The sequence below is a fragment of the Agrilus planipennis genome, unplaced genomic scaffold (genome assembly GCF_000699045.2).
Source record: "Agrilus planipennis isolate EAB-ADULT unplaced genomic scaffold, Apla_2.0 scaffold93, whole genome shotgun sequence".
Taxonomy (NCBI): Eukaryota; Metazoa; Arthropoda; class Insecta; order Coleoptera; family Buprestidae; genus Agrilus; species Agrilus planipennis.
The window spans coordinates 751437-764889 of record NW_020438867.1 but is presented as its reverse complement, the minus strand read 5'-3'; the positions used below and the strand labels follow the sequence as shown (position 1 = coordinate 764889).

Below are 13453 nucleotides of genomic sequence, written 5' to 3'. Positions count from 1 at the left end.
TATGTACGGGGTATGAATGAAGATGCGTGTGAGAGAGTACGATTTAGACCTCTCTTACACGCATCTTTCTTCATGCCCCGCAGAGTGAATGGGGGTGAATGAATGAGAGAGAGAGTGTGTATGTGTGGGGTATGAATGAAAGTGCGTGTGAGAGAGTGCGATCAGGCCTCTCTCACACGCACATTCGTTCGTACCCCACCGAGGGAGGGGAGAGGGTAAACGAGGGGGGAAGGAAATAAAAGATATATATAATACGTAGTTGTTTTATTTAGACAAAAAAAAATTTTTCAGGCCTACCAGGTTTAGCGCTAAAGGTTTTTTTAATTCGAAGACCGTCCGGGACAACGCCCGACGACTGGAGCCCCGGATTCGAACTAGAAGCCCCCAGCACGCGTAGTTCGGAAGTTCCGTGGTACTAAGACCTGGAAACATTGAAATTCGAATCTCTTAGTCTCCAAAAATAAGGATCTCGAAAATTTCGAGACCCGTAGTTTTGGAGACCTTGAGATTCGAATTTCAAAGTCTCCAGGACTCGGTATCACGGAAATTCCGAAGTTCCGAGTGCTGGAGCCTTCGAAGTTCGAATCTGGAAGCTCCAGGACACTCCCGCCCGTAATCACCCGCGATGTAGCCGGTCCCTCGATGGAAGAACGACGACGAGAGGCTCCCAGATGTATTGGATCCTGATGGTGATGATTCTGCAACAAATATATACAGTTTCATTATAATTATTATTTAAACGCAAAATTTTTGTTTTTGTTTTATGGACTACCCATTGTACTATTATTCTGCTGTTTATTTCAGATGTTGGTATAAACATATAATTATTACACATTATAATTTGAAAAGTTTTATAGTGTTAATAAGTGTTTCTGTTATTTCAGGTTCTGCGATGGTGACCTATTTTAAAATTTGATGTGCATCCTCGGTCCATGATACAGTTCTACCATCTTCCACTTTTGGCAAATGGATCGTTTTTATCCCTATGCTGCATGTTTGGAATTCGTTCACTTCCCTGGTCGGCATTCAATTTTTTAAATTTATAATAAGAGTACAAGCAAAAGTAGCTTTATTAATCAAAAATTATCTTTCTATAATTACTTTAATTTTCTTGTAATACTTCAACGATTTGACAGGTGCTTGCAACTTCAAAATTCCATTGACCATGATATTTAACCCGGAAAACAATATCGATCCAATATTTTAGATTATCCATTTCCAAGGAGTTTAAAATTTTTTGGGATCTTTTCAGTTAAAGAATTAGAGTGCATACATGGAATGTCTCTTTGTCCCCTTTTTAAGCTTCTAATACCATCAATGGCCAATGTGAGCAACTGCAACAATTCATCATTTTATATAATGTTTGATCGGTGGTAGGTACCAGCAAAACCTTCAACGGCAAAAATGTATTTTGCATTTTACAAATAGAAAATACGTTTTGAAAAGTATCACGTTAAAAAAAAAGTTTTGGGTGTTTCATTCCCACCAGCCAGTATTGCTGGTGGGCGGGCAGTCCCTCTGGACTACGCCGGAAGGTAGGGCGGAAGGCCCTCTTTAGCCTGCTTTCAGNTCCTCAAGTAAAAAATTAATAAATTCACTTTCAGAAATATATATTATGAAAGCAAAAATTCATTTATGTTAATTTATTAAGGTGATAATTGTATTTTGATATATACTTACCTGCCTATGTCTATTTAAGTAGTTTAACAATATTTATTGAAATGTAAAAACAACTATTTAAGGAATTAATTTTAAAGTGACATTTATTTGAATTGTATTTATCACATATTTATTATTTTGTTACTAGAATTATTTACTTATAATATGTTAGGGTTCACGTGACCAAGTGGTCAAATATTTATCTACCACTTATTTGTTAATTTACGTACGAGGTATTGTTTTCATCACTGTAATAAACTGGGGAATAGGGGATTTATTTTGGGGAGAGAAAGAGAGAAAATGAGTTGGTTCATGATAAAAGGTGTGAGAATGTGAATATGAGGAGGAGGGTGAACACGAAAGAGAGGAATAAATGAATTTGTGGTTGATCATGAATGAGAGGGAGAGAACATATTCAGGGGTGAATGCGAAGTATGACTGATGGAGTGAGAGTAGAGAGGGAGAAATAGAACATTTGTAGGGGCAAATAAGTATGAATAGGGGTGAGTATGAACGATAGGAAGAAGTAATGCGTGAGATTGAGTATGAATGAGAGGGTGATAGAATGTATGGTAGTGAGCAACAGTAGGGCGTATATGATGTATGAAAGAGGTACCTAATGTATGAAAGGGGTAAGTACGAATGTGGGAGCATGTATGTATATATGTGTGGGGTAAGAATGAAGAAACGTGTGAGAGATTACGGTTTTTTATATCTCACACGCATCTTTGTTCATACCGTACAGAGTGAGGGAGTGAATGAGTGTGGGGGTGAGTAGGAATGAAAGAGAGAGAGAGAAAGGAATGTACCAAAGAAGGGTGAGTATGAATGCGAAAGTATGTGTGAGATATGAATGAAGAAGCGTGTGAAAGGGTACGATTTACACCTCACATGCATTTTCATTCATACCTTACAGGGCGGGGGAATGAATAAATGTATGAATGGGGCGGAGTATGAGGGAGAGAGGGAAAGAGTGTATGTGTGGGGTTTGAATGAAGGTGCGTGCGAGAGAGTGCGATTGTGACCTCTCTCACACGCATTTTTCTTCATGCCTCGCAGAGTGTAGGAGTGTATGTGTATGAATGGGGGTGAGTATGAATGAGAGAGAGAGAGAGAATGTATGTACGGGGTATGAATGAAGATGCGTGTGAGAGAGTACGATTTAGACCTCTCTTACACGCATCTTTCTTCATGCCCCGCAGAGTGAATGGGGGTGAATGAATGAGAGAGAGAGTGTGTATGTGTGGGGTATGAATGAAAGTGCGTGTGAGAGAGTGCGATCAGGCCTCTCTCACACGCACATTCGTTCGTACCCCACCGAGGGAGGGGAGAGGGTAAACGAGGGGGGAAGGAAATAAAAGATATATATAATACGTAGTTGTTTTATTTAGACAAAAAAAAAATTTTCAGGCCTACCAGGTTTAGCGCTAAAGGTTTTTTTAATTCGAAGACCGTCCGGGACAACGCCCGACGACTGGAGCCCCGGATTCGAACTAGAAGCCCCCAGCACGCGTAGTTCGGAAGTTCCGTGGTACTAAGACCTGGAAACATTGAAATTCGAATCTCTTAGTCTCCAAAAATAAGGATCTCGAAAATTTCGAGACCCGTAGTTTTGGAGACCTTGAGATTCGAATTTCAAAGTCTCCAGGACTCGGTATCACGGAAATTCCGAAGTTCCGAGTGCTGGAGCCTTCGAAGTTCGAATCTGGAAGCTCCAGGACACTCCCGCCCGTAATCACCCGCGATGTAGCCGGTCCCTCGATGGAAGAACGACGACGAGAGGCTCCCAGATGTATTGGATCCTGATGGTGATGATTCTGCAACAAATATATACAGTTTCATTATAATTATTATTTAAACATACATACATTGATAATAAGATGCAAAATATTTTCTATTGGAAACATATTATTAATTTTAATTATTAGTGTCAGTTATCAGTTATTTTGTATCTTATAGTAAAGAAAATACGCGAAATTGAAAAAAAATTACTAACTACTATAATATATTCCCAATAAGAAGAATATTTTTTAAAGTTCAAAGTTATAATAACTTTCAGAAATAAAAACCGCATGAAAAATAGAAACAAATTGCGACAAAATTAAAAAATGTGCAAAATTGGTCTTAAATATTTGATATCGAAACAAAATAACTCATTACTATTTAAAAAATGATTCTAAATTTTTACAAACACATAAAAAAAATAATTAAGGGACACTAACCCGTGTTGCTTCGATCGGACCATTGTTTTCATCCCTGCATTGGCATTCCAACGAACTTCCTTCAACTTCTCACTCCAGAAAGGAAAACCAGAAACGACTGAAACCAAACTAAATATTAGTTTTCATTATTCTGATAAACAATTACAAATATTACAAACTTTTGGATTAGCTAAAGAAGTCTACTAAAAGAAAGATTAATTACATTATATGACTGGGAAAACAATACTTATACTAGAAGAAAATACTTAAGAAACACTTCATTTTATTAAATTAATAAAATACTGATCCTAGTTGTATATAAACTTCAAAATTGCGTTGTTTAACAATAGCAAAAGGTTAATGAACAATTAAGCATTCCATAGCTATTAATATTTTCAAAATAACATACATACTTAACATTAAATTTGTATTTCGTTAGTTAGTTTGAAGAATTCATAAGACTCGTAAATTAAGTAAATGTTTTTTGGTTATTTAGTTGTTGTTTGTTGCTAATTATAAACGCTTGTTAATAGCAAATGTGATGTAGTAACATGCAGAAATAAGAAATGGCGAAAGCGCCAGGTATCATTCAGTAAAGCATAATGTGCTAAGCACTACACCCTTCAGGTGATTTATTTTAAAAAGACGTGTTTAAAGTTAAAAGGTAATATTTGTGAAACAAAAAAAAAGCAGTTAATACTGAATACAAACTATATTTCACTTTAATATTTCAATGAAAAGATAATAGTCAAACCTAGCACATTATACTTTAGTGAATAATACCCAACACCTTCGCTATTTCTTAGTTATGCATGTTAATACATCACATTTGCTATTTAGCAAGTATTTATAATAAGCAAAAAACAACAACCAAATGACCAAAAAACATTTATTATTTAATTTGCGAATTTTTTTCAATCTTCAAACTAACCAACGAAATACGTTAATTTAATCGTTGTATACAGGCAAAACGTGCAAGACATAAATTGACAATAAGAAATGGAAACAAAAAAGTCAAATGGACAAGTTTGATCTTAATAAAGCTATTTTTTTAATAAGTACTACTAATAAAAAGTCTTACAATTTTGTAGACAATATTCTAAAAGAGAATTACAACTTCTAAAGGAAATTCTTCAAAAAGTACAAGTCAAATTGTGTTCATAAAAAAATGATACCAGATTTTTATAAACACTTTAAATACAATTAATAAAAACGGTTAAAAGACACTCACCGATGTGGTTTTGGTCGGATCACTGTCTCCATCCTCGCACTGGCATTTCAACGAACTTCCTTCATCATCTGACTCCAAGAAGAAAAACCAGAAAAGGCTGCAACCAAACCAAATATTACTTTTCATAATCCTCATAAAAAATTAGAAATTTTATAAGCTTTTAAAATTAATTATATTACGTTACTGATCAAGCAATACCTATACTAGAAAAAATGCNCGAAACTGCAGCATCTACTAGACCTTGTTGTATATGAATTTTCTGAATTGAGTTGTTTAACAATCGCAAAAAGTTAATAACAGATTAAGCATTCCATAGCTATTAATTCTTTTCAAAATAATGTTTCATGAAAGCAAATAAATTACAGGGTAACTAATAGAAAGCAAATTATTAAAAAACTATCTTACTTATTTCAAAAAGAAGTTTCCTAATTCAAAATCGTTTTAAAATGTTAAATAATATTAATTGTTCTAAGTCGCAGCCCCATAATTTACTTCCTGCAAGCTAGTTATCTATTAATTATTATGTAATTAATTTATATTATAACTTTAAATCTGTATTTCGTTAGTTAATGTGAAGAATGCACAAGACTCACAAATTAACTAAGTATTTTTTAGTCATTTAGTTGTTTTTTGCTTATTATCCACACTTGCTAAACAGCAGATGTGATGTAATAACATTCATAAATAAGAAATGGCGAAGGTGCTGGGTATTATTCTGTAAGAAATAATAATAAGAGGAATAGCATAACGTGCTAGGCACTAAACCCTTCAGGTGATTTATTTTGAAAAAAGGATGTTTAAAATTAAAAGTTAATATTTCTGAAACCGAAAAAAGAGCAGTCAATACTGAATAGAAACTATAATTAAAGTGAGTACGTTTAATCATTGGTATAGGTACAGGCAAAACATGTAAGACATAAATTGACAGTAAGAAATGGAGACAAAAAGTTAAATGGACATGTTTGATCTTAATAAACCTATTTTTCAATAAGTACCAATTAAATAAAAAATCTTACAATTTGTGGAAAATAATGGTAAATATTCTAAAAGAGGATTATACTATTAAGGGAAATTCTTTAAAAGGTACGGAAGATAGCGAATGTGGTGAAATAAAATGCATAAGTAAGAAATGGCGAATGTGCTGGGTATTACTTTGTAAGAAATAATAATAAGAGGAACACCATAATGTGCTAAGCATTAAACCCTTCAGGTGATTTATTTTGAAAAGAGAATGTTTGAAATTAAAAATTAATATTTCTGAAACCGAAAAAAGAGCAGTCAGTACTGAATAGAAACTATAATTAAAGTGAGTACGTTTAATCATTGGTATAGATACAGGCAAAACGTGCAAGACATAAATTGACAATAAGAAATAGATACAAAAAAGTCTAATGGACATGACTGATCTTAAGAAACCTAACATTCCAGAAGAGGAATAAACTATTAAGGGAAATTCTTCAAAAAGTACGAGTTAAAATCTGTTCTTAAACAAAAAATCCCAGGTTTTTATAAACACTTTAAATAAAACATAAAAAAATAATTAAAAGACACTCACACATCTGATTTTGGTCGGATCACTGTCTCCATCGTTGCACTGGCATTTCAACTAACTTCCTTCAACGTCCAACTCCAGAAAGAAAAACCAGAAGCAGCTGTAATTAAACTACATATAAGTTTTCATAATCTTGATAAAGAATTACATATTTTATAAGTTTTGGATTTGATACTGAAAGGAAAATTAATTACTAGTGACTAGCCAAACAATACCTATACCAGAAAAAAAATTCTTAAGAAACACTTAATTTTATTAAAATAATAATAAATATTTTCGACAAAATTAATTATTAAACCTTCCCTTATCTAGTACGAGTTCAATTGTGTTCTTCAAAAAATGATACCAGACTTTTATAAACAGTTTAAGTAAAGTTTAATAAAAATAGTCAAAAGACACTAACCCATGTGACTTTGACTGGATCACCCTTTCCATCCTCGCAATGACATTTTAACAAACTTCCATCAACTTCTGACTCCAGGAAGAAAACCAGAAACAGCTGTAATAAAACAACATATAAGTTTTCATAATCCTAATAAACAATTACATATTTTATAAGTTTTTGGATTTCCTACAGAAGTCTACTAAAAGAAAATTAATTACATTACGTTGTATTTGAACCATTTAAATAAAAGATCTTGCAATGTTGTGGACAATAAATATAAAAATTAAAATATTAAGGTAAATTTTTCAAAAAGTACGAGTTAAATTGTGTTCTTAAACTAAAAATCCCTGGTTTTTATAAACTTTTCAAAATAANCCTGATGGTGATGATTCTGCAACAAATATATACAGTTTCATTATAATTATTATTTAAACATACATACATTGATAATAAGATGCAAAATATTTTCTATTGGAAACATATTATTAATTTTAATTATTAGTGTCAGTTATCAGTTATTTTGTATCTTATAGTAAAGAAAATACGCGAAATTGAAAAAAAATTACTAACTACTATAATATATTCCCAATAAGAAGAATATTTTTTAAAGTTCAAAGTTATAATAACTTTCAGAAATAAAAACCGCATGAAAAATAGAAACAAATTGCGACAAAATTAAAAAATGTGCAAAATTGGTCTTAAATATTTGATATCGAAACAAAATAACTCATTACTATTTAAAAAATGATTCTAAATTTTTACAAACACATAAAAAAAATAATTAAGGGACACTAACCCGTGTTGCTTCGATCGGACCATTGTTTTCATCCCTGCATTGGCATTCCAACGAACTTCCTTCAACTTCTCACTCCAGAAAGGAAAACCAGAAACGACTGAAACCAAACTAAATATTAGTTTTCATTATTCTGATAAACAATTACAAATATTACAAACTTTTGGATTAGCTAAAGAAGTCTACTAAAAGAAAGATTAATTACATTATATGACTGGGAAAACAATACTTATACTAGAAGAAAATACTTAAGAAACACTTCATTTTATTAAATTAATAAAATACTGATCCTAGTTGTATATAAACTTCAAAATTGCGTTGTTTAACAATAGCAAAAGGTTAATGAACAATTAAGCATTCCATAGCTATTAATATTTTCAAAATAACATACATACTTAACATTAAATTTGTATTTCGTTAGTTAGTTTGAAGAATTCATAAGACTCGTAAATTAAGTAAATGTTTTTTGGTTATTTAGTTGTTGTTTGTTGCTAATTATAAACGCTTGTTAATAGCAAATGTGATGTAGTAACATGCAGAAATAAGAAATGGCGAAAGCGCCAGGTATCATTCAGTAAAGCATAATGTGCTAAGCACTACACCCTTCAGGTGATTTATTTTAAAAAGAAAATATTTGAAATTAAAAGCTAATATTTCTGAAACCGAAAAAAGAGCAATTAATACTGAATAGAAACTATATTGAAATGAGTACGTTAATTAATTCGTTAGTATACAGGCAGGACGTAAAATAGTGAAAAAAAGTGAAATGAACATGTTTGATCTTTTAATGAGTACCACTTAAATCAAAAGTCTTGCAATTTTGTGGGTGGTAAAGGTAAATATGCTAAAAGAGAATGAAGGTATTAAGGGAAATTCTTCAATGACTACGAGTTAAATTGTGTTCTTAAAAAGATGTTCCCAGGTTTTTATAAACACTTTAAATAAAACATAAAAAAATAATTAAAAGACACTCACACATCTGATTTTGGTCGGATCACTGTCTCCATCGTTGCACTGGCATTTCAACTAACTTCCTTCAACGTCCAACTCCAGAAAGAAAAACCAGAAGCAGCTGTAATTAAACTACATATAAGTTTTCATAATCTTGATAAAGAATTACATATTTTATAAGTTTTGGATTTGATACTGAAAGGAAAATTAATTACTAGTGACTAGCCAAACAATACCTATACCAGAAAAAAAATTCTTAAGAAACACTTAATTTTATTAAAATAATAATAAATATTTTCGACAAAATTAATTATTAAACCTTCCCTTATCTAGTACGAGTTCAATTGTGTTCTTCAAAAAATGATACCAGACTTTTATAAACAGTTTAAGTAAAGTTTAATAAAAATAGTCAAAAGACACTAACCCATGTGACTTTGACTGGATCACCCTTTCCATCCTCGCAATGACATTTTAACAAACTTCCATCAACTTCTGACTCCAGGAAGAAAACCAGAAACAGCTGTAATAAAACAACATATAAGTTTTCATAATCCTAATAAACAATNTTTAAAAACAATTTAAATAAAATATAATAGAAATAATTAAAAGACACTAACCCGTGTGGTTTTGGTCGAATCACTATCTCCATCCTCGCACTGGCATTTCAAGGAACTTCCTTCAACATCGTAACTCCAGGAACGATAACCAGAATCAGCTGTAACCAAACTAAATCTTAGTTTTCATAATCCTGATAAAGAATTGTCAATTTTATAAACTTTTGAATTTGCTATAGAAAATCTACGAGAAAAATGAATTACATTTATAAATAATCTTTCATAGTACTTCGCAAATAAAATGATAAGTGTATAAAACTTTGTAATTTCTAGAAATTCTAGACTTCTGACTTGCTTTCGTGTATTTTTAGTTTTGTTTTGGTCTTGCATTTGCACATCACTACTTTAGAGTCGGAAAAACATTCGAGTAAGGAAAATTTCTGCTTTCCATCAAACTTTTTAATTTTCGTTTCAAAAACATAGCTACTGTTTAAGCCTACCGCTGGTCCATACTTTTACACTGTAGAGGCTAAGAAACCAAAAACCAGCCAGTAACCACTCAAAATTAAAACATATATATATTTTATTTTAGTTATTTCCGAAAAATATTAAGATGAATTCGTATTAAAGATATATTGCATTCGAATCTGTAATTATAGCAATAAATTTTCGAAAAAAAATCAAACTAAAAAGTTTAAAGTAAATATAAAACAATATGTATGTTAAGAGAACAAAAAATATTAGAGTTACAGCAGTTTGGGTTGAAAAAGTTTGACTGTAGGCATGTAAATCTGTGCAAAATAAAAATTTTTTGAAACATTCACTATTTTTAAGTACACTGCATATATATACATATAATTGTACCTTGGAAGGCCTTACGAATGAATGCATGTCTCAAAAAGATGAGTTTTTACGACTTGGCGTCCTTTGAGATTTTTGATCAACACGTCGAGAATTACCACAATCCAAAGTTTCAAAGTGCGATATTTCCAATTGATTCCTACAAGTTCCTTCTCCATCAGTTGGCTGTAACAATATCAAACATTAGGTAATTTATTAAAGTTGAAAATCTTTATATTTAAGCTTTTGAAATTATATTTAAAGGAACACGACATATGTAGATAAGTTGATTAAATATAAATAAATTCAAAACAAACAAATACTCATGAAAAAAAAAACAGAAAAAGGTTTTATTCCATATTTCATTTAAGGATAATTAATATTATAAGTTTCGTAACTTCGAAATAGTTATTTATACAATAAGATAGATAATTTACTTACAGTACAAACCGAAAGTTATAAAAGAAACGATGACTTTTCAGTTATACTACAATTTCTGATTAACCTAATGTCCAACTTTTGTCATGTCTCTTTCATTCGCTCATTTTACTTTAAAAATTAGTTTAAACCATTTTATTTTCGATATTAATTGCATTAGGCACCCATAGTATGTTCTTATTTCAATTTTTCTAAGCTTACCTTTCTAAATACGTTGCCTCATGAACTTAATAAAAATAGTTAAACTAATCATAATGCCCAACATTTTGTGGATTTATTTATCATACTAGTAAGGTACCAAAAAAATTCTAAAGATTCGTCAATACATTAATTGTTAATGCGTGTTACACTAATTAATTATAATCATATACATTTGTGCTTGCTCCTGTATTTATTACCAAAAAAGGTTAATTTATTCAAAGAGAAATCATTAATATTCAAAACAAATCTTTAATTTCCATTTTATATGTTTACAAAATAGGTTGTTCTCTCAGTCGACCGTTCAAGGATACAACTGTTAAAGAGAGCAAGTATTCGGAGTACAAGAGAAAGAAAATTGCGCTTGAGAAACACATCAAACTATACAACATACTGTAAAAAGGACTTAATAATCAATTAAAAAATACGAAAAATCAGCTACAACCCTTGATAATAGTATATCTCTTAAACAATCAATGAGCTTTCAACTTTCGTTATCAATTTTCGATATCAGCCTCCACATATTGCACAATACACAAATTAATGCATACTCTTTGAAATACAAGTATCAAAAAATTTAATTTATACAAAGATGAAACATTAATATTCAAAACAAATTTTTAGTTTCCATTTTATATACAAAATAGATTGTTCTCTCGGTCAATCGATCAAGCATACGACTGTTAAAGAGAGCAAGTATTCGGAGTACAAGAGAAAGAAAATTGCGCTTGAGAAACACATCAAACTATACAACATACTGTAAAAAGGACTTAATAATCAATTAAAAAATACGAAAAATCAGCTACAACCCTTGATAATAGTATATCTCTTAAACAATCAATGAGCTTTCAACTTTCGTTATCAATTTTCGATATCAGCCTCCACATATTGCACAATACACAAATTAATGCATACTCTTTGAAATACATGTATTTAAAAGTTTAATTTGTTCAAACAGAAAGCATTAATATTCAAAAGAAATTTTTAACTTCCACGATATATACAAAATGGGTTGCTCTCTCATTCGACCGTACAAGCATACAACTATTAATGAGAACAAGTATACGGAGTATAGGAGAAAGAAAACTGCGTTTGAGAAAAAGGTAAAAATATTCCTAACTGCGGAAAAAGCTTAATAATTATAAATAAAAACCCTCGATAATAAGTAGTATAGCTTTCAAACAATCAATGAGCTTTCGATTACGGCTTGTTAATTTTTGAAATCAGTCCCCATATATTACAGAATAAACAATTTGACGCATTCCCTTTATAATACAAGTATCAAAAAATTTAATTTATACAAAGATGAAACATTAATATTCAAAACAAATTTTTAGTTTCCATTTTATATACAAAATAGATTGTTCTCTCGGTCGATCCATCAAGCATACAACTGTTAAAGAGAGCAAGTATTAGGAGTACAAGAGAAAGAAAATTCTTAATTGCAGAAAGAGCTTAATTATTAATAAAAAATGCGAAAAATCAGCTGCAACTTTCCACAAAGGTATAGCTTTCGAACAATCAATGAGTGTTCAAATTTGATTGTTAATTTTTGAAATTTGCCACTCACATATTAGACAATAGACAAATTAACACATTCTCTTTATAATACACCTTCAAAAATGCTTACTTTATACAAAGATAAGGTATAAGTTTAATACAATTAGTGAGCTTTCAATTTTCGCTACAAATTTCCGAAATTAGCCACCGCCTATTACTGAATAGACAAATTAATACATTTCCTTTGTAATACAATTACAAAAAAGTTAATTTATACAAAGATAAAACATTAATTTTCAAAATAATTTTCTATTTTCCATTTTAAATGTAGCTAACAAAATGAGTTGTTCTCTCGTTCGCTACGTTTGTTAAAGAGAGCAAGTATTCGGAGTAGAAGAGAAAGAAAATTGCGCTTGAGAAATAGATAAAATAAACAGCTTAATAATAAATAAAAAATATGAAAAGTTGACTACAACCCTCGACAATGGTATAGCATTCAAACAATCGATTAGCTACACATATATTACATAGAGTAAATATGCTAATTTCCGACTTTTTAATAACAATAAACGGGAGGGGATACAAAACAACAATCAGAACTATAAGCGCAATGTTACACTTTCTTATTATGTATGTATTGATAGATGCTCAATAAAATATTCAAATAAGAATAAGGATAAACACAGCTCAATTAAGGAATGAAACACTTATCAATTAATTACCATTTTTAAAATTTAAATACATCTAAATTGTTGAAGACCTAATTTTTTCGATTTCAAAAAGTGCAAAACATTCCGTATTTAAATCAGATCCTTATCCACCAGTGAAACGCCGAAATGACCGGACTTACAGCTTCGAATTCTCGAAACTGCAAGCCCGACCATTTTGACGCTGTCACTGAGGGAGAAGGATAAATACGGAGTCGCGGTAAATTATATAAGCTAGCTATCCAGCCGCTCTTTCCGAAGCCCCAACCTCATACAATGAACTACCTAGGCGCCATCAGCAGTTCATCTGAGTGGAACAACTTACTCAAGAGACCGTATAATATACCTAAGCGTGGCTGCTAAGAGCGAGCTATATGTATTAACTAAACGGAAACAAATGGCGGTGAAATGGTTAAACTAAAAGACATTTATTCACGCCTATTA

The 13453-nt window shown here is 31.1% G+C and overlaps 1 long non-coding RNA gene across 3 annotated transcripts in view; it reads right to left on the bottom strand.

Moving 5' to 3' along the window:
* Window positions 1-3021: 3021 nt before the first annotated feature.
* The window catches only part of LOC108739696, a 16689-nt gene continuing 6257 nt past the window's right edge, over window positions 3022-13453 (bottom strand). For 2 of the 3 annotated variants that reach the window (XR_003231440.1, XR_003231441.1), the window contains exons 2-8: window positions 10191-10352; window positions 9390-9487; window positions 9197-9292; window positions 8797-8893; window positions 5092-5188; window positions 3882-3978; window positions 3022-3476 (exon numbers count right to left, since the gene is read on the bottom strand). This is a non-coding gene — a long non-coding RNA (uncharacterized LOC108739696). Of the gene's footprint in view, window positions 3477-3881; window positions 3979-5091; window positions 5189-6646; window positions 6744-7046; window positions 7166-8796; window positions 8894-9196; window positions 9293-9389; window positions 9488-10190; window positions 10353-13453 lie in introns of those variants that run through there. The other variant, XR_003231442.1, reaches the window with a different exon arrangement.